Source organism: Schistocerca serialis, chromosome 1, assembly GCF_023864345.2.
Source record: "Schistocerca serialis cubense isolate TAMUIC-IGC-003099 chromosome 1, iqSchSeri2.2, whole genome shotgun sequence".
Lineage (NCBI taxonomy): Eukaryota > Metazoa > Arthropoda > Insecta > Orthoptera > Acrididae > Schistocerca > Schistocerca serialis.
In genome coordinates, this window is record NC_064638.1 from 898,548,243 (window position 1) to 898,557,218 (window position 8,976).

Sequence of the window (8,976 nt, forward strand, 5' to 3'; positions counted from 1 at the left end):
AGAGCAGAGCGATGATTCTCCTTGCCGCATTGGATTGCGCATTGTAATGGCAAACTCGAGTAGGTTCTGCACTCTCTGCTGTACGGCGTGGGTTTACATGGTCCCGGGTGTTGAAGCATCGACGGCAGAGTGACAAAATCCTTCGGGGCTGTTTGAGATGTTGGTGGATTGAGAGCGCGATGGAAAGGATGTAGTGTAATGTCAGCAGTGTGCATAGCTGAGACAGCGCGCAGCTAGAGTCATAGGAAGAGAGAGAGAGAGAGAGAGAGAGAGAGAGAGAGAGAAGGAGAGAAGGGGAGGGAGGGAGACAGGGAAAAAGTAGCTGCACGGCCGCTGCGTTTGTGTAGTGACGAGCATCGAGTCGTCACAAAGCTACCTATAAAAGCTATATTCTTATTTTGTAGGATTTGATCGTGCATTATTGTAGACTTATTATGTTACTTGTCTCCACATTATACACTGAAAGAAAAAATGACATTCATAAAACCAACATAGATATGATATTTATAAGAGTTATTATTTTAGTGTATGACAGCACTTGATGTGCTTTGTTATTCAACATGATATTATTTTATACAACCGTAGGGCATTGCGGAGCACACATTGATTATCGTTGCCCTATGGTAAACGATCGTTGAATATCAATATTTCTCAGAAATAATGCATCACTTCACGGGGAGTGATTATCATTCTGTTTACCCATAGTCAACATTTATTTCATCCCCTTTCTCATTTGTTGCTTCACTTTCTGTTTCGTTTACTAAACTACCTGTTCTTCAGCATTTTGTTGCTTAGCTGTGAGAGGGACTGCACCGTTGTTAAGGCACTGGGTTCGTATTGTGGAATATCCACCCAGGTTTAAGCTTTCCGTGAACACTGTACATCATTTCAAATGATTTCCCCGTACTTTCCCAGAAAAAGTCATCGACACAATCCCTTAGTCATCTTTGTTCATTCCGAGGTTAGCTATCTCTCTGTTAGCACCATTCTTGACGACTCGTTAAATCCCAATATTTCTTTGTTCTATATTTATCTATACATTGGAGTTAACGTACTCAAGTGTCAAGTGTAACTGATTAAATAACAACGATTCTAGAACTTAAACGATCACAAATTAATATTAAGGTGGAGATATTTACGTCATTGTGCAAAAAAAAAGAAAAAAAAGTAACGAAGATTAGAGTTTACAACGTCCCGCCAACAGCGCCGTCATGTTGTTGTTGTTGTTGTGGTCTTCAGTCCTGAGACTGGTTTGATGCAGCTCTCCATGCTACTCTATCCTGTGCAAGCTTCATCATCTCCCATTACCTACTGCAGCCTACATCCTTCTCAATCTGCTTAGTGTATTCATCTCTTGGTCTCCCTCTACGGTTTTTACCCTCCACGCTGCCCTGCAATACCAAATTGGTGATCCCTTGATGCTTCAGAACATGTCCTACCAACCGATCCCTAATTCTAGCCAAAATGTGACACAAATTTCTCTTTTCCTCAATTCTGTTTAATACCTCCTCATTGGTTATGTGGTCTACCCTTCTTATCTCCAGCATTCTTCTGTAGCACCACATTTCGAAAGCTTCTATTCTGTTCTTGTCTAAACTATTTATCATCCACGTTCCACTTCCATATATGGCTGCACTCCACACAAACACTTTTAGAAGCGACTTCCTGACATTTAAATCTCTACTCGATATTAACTAATTTCCCTTCTTCAGAAGCGGTTTCCTTGACATTGCCGATCTACATTTTATATCCTCTCTACTTGAAACGTCATTAGTTATTTTGCTCCCTGAGCCGTTATAAAATTTGCTGTTTTGAAGAGCGCGCCGCAGTGCGTAGTATGAAGCAGTCGCCCTTCGTTTCTGGCGGTTTCTTGAGCGTCGGCGCATGTGAGGTTGCCACGTCAGTCCAGTGGGCCGCGCAGTATAGCGAGGGGTAGTGGCTTCGCGGCCGACACGAGAGCAACAGGAGTCAACCCACGACATCGGTCTGGCCGGTGCGAGCTGCGACGCCGTGAGACGGGAGATCGGCGCGCCTTCCTGGGTCCGTTGAAGCGACTGGCAGCGGACGGTTCGGGAGAGCGTTTTCGGGGTGCTGCGCCAGGTCTTCGGCAGACATCGCCGTTTATTAAAAGTTAAGCGGTTCGTGGTATGTTGTTTCATTTACTTGTTAAAATTTACTTGGCTTCTTTGTCAGTCTCTCGTCCCCAGCTTGCTCGTCTGTCTCTCGTCCGCATTTGTTAGGCAGTTATTGTCTGTCTGTCTGTCTGTCGGTCTGCGTACTTTAATAGTTGCCTCTATCACGTTTGTCGGATTCGGTGTTAACGAATTTATTGCTTGAAGTGTAACGGCCGAATTCCTGAAATAGTTTTTATCTTGCCTATCATCTTGAGGGGCGGTTGTAAGGTGTCAGGCAAATCCAACACCTTCCATGAAAACCCTGACATGGTAAGCAAATCCAGTAGTATGTCACATAGGTCCGAATAAATCGTGACATTAAATTAACCAAAGTAATAGGAGTAACGAGTGAGCAAATGGAATACCACAGACTAACACAAGAATGCCAAAATGCATGTCATACCTTCCCACCGTGAGACAGACGCAGTTCCGAGGGGAGAAACGAGAACAGAAGCCGAGAGCAGAACCGTGTGAAGCTGGAAGGCCCTACGATAAGGGACGGACACCCACGTCTCCAGCTAACCGCTAGGACCACCCCCCAGCGCAAGTTAAAAGTTGGAGCCCTCCAGAAGAACAGTGTAGATCTTACGATAACACAAAAAGGGCCACCCCAGCCGGAAGTTTTAGCGTGAGACTTTTTCGCGTCTCTGTTACGTCAGGACCACCCCCAGCCCATGTTAAAAGATAGAGCCCTCCAAAAGAACAGTATAGATCTTACGATAACACTAAAAGGACCACACCAGGTGCAAGTTTTAGCGTCAGACTTTTTCGTGTCTCTGTTACGTTGCAAACTCTAAAAACATTGCCCCACCACGAATAGTATAACGTTTCTTATTGGATAGACAGAATTTTTGTAGGCGGAGCTTAAGCTTAACATTGAGACCCTGATTGGTCAGATGAAAACACAGCCAGATGGTTTTTTTAAACCAACTTCGGTAAACTGTAGTAAGGAGAAGTTAGGACAGATTTGTTTCTGAGACGGCGAGGTGAGTGGAGCTGTGCTGCCCGCCGCCCCCTGACGAACACTGACAAGGTAATGAACGCACGCGATGCCGCATAACAGCACATAAAGTTTCACTCAGAACTACAGAAGTCTCATCTGTTACACCCCCTCTTTGTGTAATACTAGTGTCGATCGTCAATTAAAGCTCATGGTGTTCACATTTGCCACTTGAAGTAAAGATCTGAAACGCGATGATTTTTCTGTTATATAGTTATTGAGAAGCCACATCAGCCACTGTAATTTACGACAAGTTAGATAGGTAATTAAAGATAATTGAGGGTCACTGTTGATCATTTTGATAGTTTTCTCTTTTGTGAAATTTAATTTAAACCTAGATTATTGATGTGATACGGCATAGGTCATCCTTCGATCCATTATAGAACTTGGAAACCCATTCAGGGAATATTCGTTCACATTTTTGTTGAACGCAGTTGGTTTTTACCATCCTGTATTAAAACATTTCCTTTTATCAATAGTGCAATTTATAAACAATGTTTTGTGAGTAGAATAAAATTTCCAATGGTAAACTTAACTGCTTTTTCGGCGTTATTTTACCAGGTAATTAAAAATAGGAAAGTCTTGAACCCCTTCCACTAAATTTAGTTAGTATTAAGATTCTTTTACAGAGAGTGCAGTGGAGCTGACGCTGAAATCATTAAGTATTTGGTTATATCATCGCTAGTCTCACTGAACTCTTCTGAACTCAACATGTCATGTGTGATCTGGCGTCTCATTACCAGCAACAGGTCCCAGGTTCAAACTAGTCAATTCACTAAAAAACACGCTCAGAGCATCGTTGCGCGAAAGTGGTAGGGAGACACGATATAGAACAAACAGACACCACGCAGAATGTTAGACGGTATATGTGTAATGTAAAGCATGTTTGCCCAATCTTGTATGTTTTATTTAAGACTGCTTTCCATGGGTTTTTATTGAAATGATCATTTTAGTATATAAAGTTGCCACCCTTCTGCAGTAAGAGTTTTGTTTTTAAAGTCAAGTTGCACCTTCGGTGGCAAGTTAATCTTTTAACTTTATTGTTTTGTACCATTTCCATCCCTCCTATGGGGTGCATAGTTCATGTACTTGTGTGAATTGTTAAAAATTTTAGTTTAAAGTAATCTGGTGTGTTGCAGATTTCCACCAGTCAAAAATTTGTTCTTTCTGCCTTTGAATAAATTGTGACTTCATATTTAGAGGGTGCTTTCTCATTATAATTTTAAAACTGTTTCTAAACAAAAAGGCTTTTAGGAATAAAATTTCCATTTGCTGTAAGAAATTTGATTTGTTTCCATCAGTTACCCACTGGCAACTACTTCCACGATCATATAGTGTGAGTAAATGTGTTAATGTTCTTGATGAATCGCTAGTAAATAATTCTTAAGAAAAAGTTTTGAAAGTAAACTCACTTACTACTTTAAGTGTCTCATTTCCTAACCTAATACCCTCAGCATCACCTGATTTAATTCCACTACATTCCATTATCATCGTTTTGCTTTTGTTGATGTTCATCTTAAATCCTCCCTTGAAGAATGTGTCCATTCCGTTCAACAACTCTTCCAGGTCCTTTGCAGTCTCTGACAGGTTTACAATGTCTTCAGTGAATCTCAATGTTTTTATTTCTTCTCCATGGTTTTTAATTCCTACTCCGAATTTTTCTTTTGTTTATCTTACTGCTTGCTCAATATACAGATTGAATAACATCGGGGATAGGTTGCAAGCCTGTCGCACTCCCTTCTAACCACTGCTTCCCTCTCATGGCCCTCGACGGTTATAACTGCCATCTGGTTTCTGTACAAATTATAAATAGCCTTTCGCTCCCTGTGTATTACCCCTGCCACCTTCAGAATTTGAAAGAGAGTATTTCAGTCAACATTGTCAAAAGCTTACTCTAAGTCTACCAATGGTAGAAACGTAGGTATGCCTTTCCTTAATCTATTTTCTAAGATAGGTTGTAGGGTCAGTATTGCCTCACGTGTTCCAACATTTCTACGGAATCCAAACTGATCTTCCCCGAGGTCAGCTTCTACCAGACTTTCCATTCGTCTGTAAAGAATTTGTGTTAGTATTTTGCAACCGTGACTTATTAAACTGATAGTTCGGTAATTTTCACACCTGTCGACACCTTCTTTCTTTATGATTGGAATTATTATATTCTGCTTGAAGTCTGAGGGTATTTCGCCTGTCTCATACATCTTGCTCACCAGGTAATAGAGTTTTGTCAGGGCTGGCTCTCCCAAGGCTATCAGTAGCTCTAATGTAATATTGTCTACTCCCGGGGCCTTGTTTCGACTTAGGTCTGTCAGACTTCTGTCAAATTCTTAACGCAGTATCATATCTCCCATTTCATCTTCGTCTACATCCTCTTCAGTTTCCATAATATTGTTCTCAAGTACATTGCCCTTCTATAGACCGCTATTTACTCCTTCTACCTTTCTGCTTTCCCTTCTTTGCTTAGAACTGGGTTACCATCTGAGCTCTAGATATTCATACAAGTGGTTGTCTTTTCTCCAAATGTCTCTTTAATTTTTCTGTAGGTGGTATCTATCTTACCCCTAGTGATATATGCCTCTACATCATTACATTTGTGTCTACCCATCAGTGCTTAGCCATTTTGCGCGGCCTGTCGATCTCATTTGTGATACTTTTTTTAAATTCAGTATTTCTTCTGTTACTCAAGAATTTCAACTAGCCCTCGTTTTTTTACCTCCTTGACCCTCAGCTGCCTTTACTATTTCATCTCTCAAAGCTACCCATTCTTCTTCTACTGTATTTCTTTCCCCCATTCTTGTCAATCGTTCCCTAATGCTCTCCATGAAACTCTCTACAACCTCTGGTTCTGTTAGTTTATCCAGGTCCCATCTCCTGAAATTCCCACATTTTTGCAGTCTCTTCAGTTTCAATCGAGAGTTTGTAACCAGTAGATTGTGGTCAGAGTCCATATCTGCCCCTGGAAATTTCTTACAATTTAAAACCGGGTTCCTGAATCTATCCGAAACCTTCCAGTCATAAGATAGGGAATAGATGCGCAGACACCGAAAAGATGGGGATAGAAAACCATCGTGCTCTTTTCAAAGGAACTGCTGCAGCGTTTTCCTGAAGCGATTTAGGCAAATCTCGGAAAACCTAAACGTGAGCGGACGGGTGGGGATTTGAACCGCCATCCACGCGAATGTGAGACCAGTGTGCTGGCCAGTGCTCCGCTCCGCTCGGCAAGCTGTCACCCACGATGCTGTGTTTATAGCTGTTTAATGGCCAAACACAGTGTTAAACGCATTTTGCTGTATATAAAGCGTTACTGACCAAGCGAATATTCAGTAACGATACAGATGTGCTGCTTGCGGATTGCTCTGCTTTTTCACTTTCTATGGAATACCTCTAGTGTATATTTTATAAAACGATGTTTAGATTGTGGCTGACAATGACTTTTATCAAATGGGCTCTACCTTTGACGATATTGATCATCACATATCATTAGGTAAACTGTAGAACTCTGATATGTTTTAGGGGGGAAGGAAACATCCATGTGCAAGTATGTCAAAAGAAATGAGAATGATTACTTGCTAACAGTGGTCTAAAGTCCAAGTGACGGTCATTTAGGAATTTTATACACTGCTTAAAAGTTTTAGGAGAACGTTGGTTTGGGCCTCTACAACACTCCATTGAGCAATAACAGAGGGCTGAGTGTGTTATCAAATTATACGTTGATCTTTCAGAAATTAAGTATAGAAAAAAACATCATTGTATTCGAGTGAGTTTAGATGAAAAGAACACCTACTGAAAACGAAGTGTATACAATCATTCGTCCCATCATCCTGGGCGATTTGATTGGACGTTAGAACTTCGACAACTAGCATGCCTTCTGTGGGCGTTTATCACTGACTGCTACCTATGTGGCATGCTCCGAATTAGTCTACGGAGGTCATCCTGGGTTACCTATTCCTATTCTCCAATGAGAGTCCTTGAGAATTCGTGGACAGTCTGTGGACGACTATGACATGAACACATCTGTCAAGCACGTCCCACATACGAACGACGGGTTTAGGTCGGGACTCGCTGCCAGCCATTCCATTACTTCAACGTCTAGGCTACGCAAGACATCCCTGTCGAGCCCCGCCATAAGGGCCCTGGCATTATAAGGAATTCAGAGACACGACCGAATGCAGCAGGCAACAAATGGTTCAACAGAATCCGTTCTGTGTACTACCTTGCGGTGAGGCGACCATAGGAATTCACTTGATCCTTAACGAAGTCAGTGGTGAAGCCTCCCTACAACATCACAGAACCTAGGAAATCTCTCGATTTACTGGACAACATTTTTTCCAGATACCTCTCTCCACGGGTGTCTACACACGTATACGGCCTTCACTTTGCATCGAAAAATAACTGGACTCGTCTGTGAGCAACACATTTCGCAACAGACGATGTTGCCAGTTGACATGGGAACGGCAGAACTGAAGGCGAGCTGCAAGATTCTGTCGTAAAATACGTAAATTGAAGGGGGATCACTGCTATCAGCTGCAGCGGGACATTAAACGGAATGAGCTGCTACAAGCGAAAAATATAGTGGACAGGGATACGAACTTGGGATCTCCTGTTTACTAGGCAGGTGCGGTAATCACTGTGGTATCCGGGACACAGCCTTTATGCAACTGCACGGACTATCTCGGAACGCCTCACGGCCGATCCACAGTCCCACCGTGCGCCACCTACCTGCAGTTATTGTCCATTATACTCCCGTTCGCTAGTCAGAGATTCCCACAAGAGGTCGGACGTATTTGTGCATTCACACGAAGAAAGTGAATCCATTGCCCAGTCAGGCTTATCAAGGGACATTAAGCTAGCCGCTCGTGACTGCTGATTGCACTTAATGTCACGCTGCAGCTGACAGCAGTGATCCCCATTCAGTTTGCACGTAGTATTTCACATCTGTTCTTTCGAAGGAACAGACACTACGTATTCAAACAGCAGTCGTGAAGCCGGATATTGAAACGTCCCCTTAGAAACATTTAAAAAATGACTGTGCTGGTAAACTTATACGTTATCTGATTTTCAAACAGGTGATCAAAACTGAACATACTCATACAGTTCTCTCTTTACTTATTCTGATCATCACTAAATTGGCACACAATATTTTTTATCGCAACGCAATCTGACTTTCAATAATCCCTACAGAAGAATGGCCCTGACTAACAATAACCGTACCTCACAAAAATCTTCGTTACTCGAACTACTGCAATACAGCGAACGCCAATATTGCCAGCTAAATAAAAGATTCTAACTACTGAAGGCACTAACTACTGATAGGCATAGTTAGCAAATGAAAGATTTTGATAGAGAATAAACAATGTATTTACCTTAATAATGTTCAAAAGTCATCATATATATACATCTATCAATTCATGACATCCATCTTTACAAATTTCCTTTTCTTGGCGGACACACGTCCAGATCGTCCACTTGTAGTGACCTCTCAAAACTCTGGCATTTCTCTCTCCACATCCGCCACTCCTGGCGGCTCACTTCCAACTGCACAACGCTACGTGCTGTTCACATCCAACTGCCCAAGGGTCAGGGATTCTCCCCTGCCTCGAGATGACTGGGTGTTTGTGCTGTCCTCATCACTTTTATCATCATTCATCAAAGTGGCGAGATTGGACTGAGCAAAGAATGGGAATCTGTACGGGCGCTGATAACCGCGCAGTTGAGCGCCCCCCAAACCTAACATCATCATCATCCAACTGCCCAACGCTACAACAGTGAATATTCCAACAATGCACACCAGCCACAGACTACACA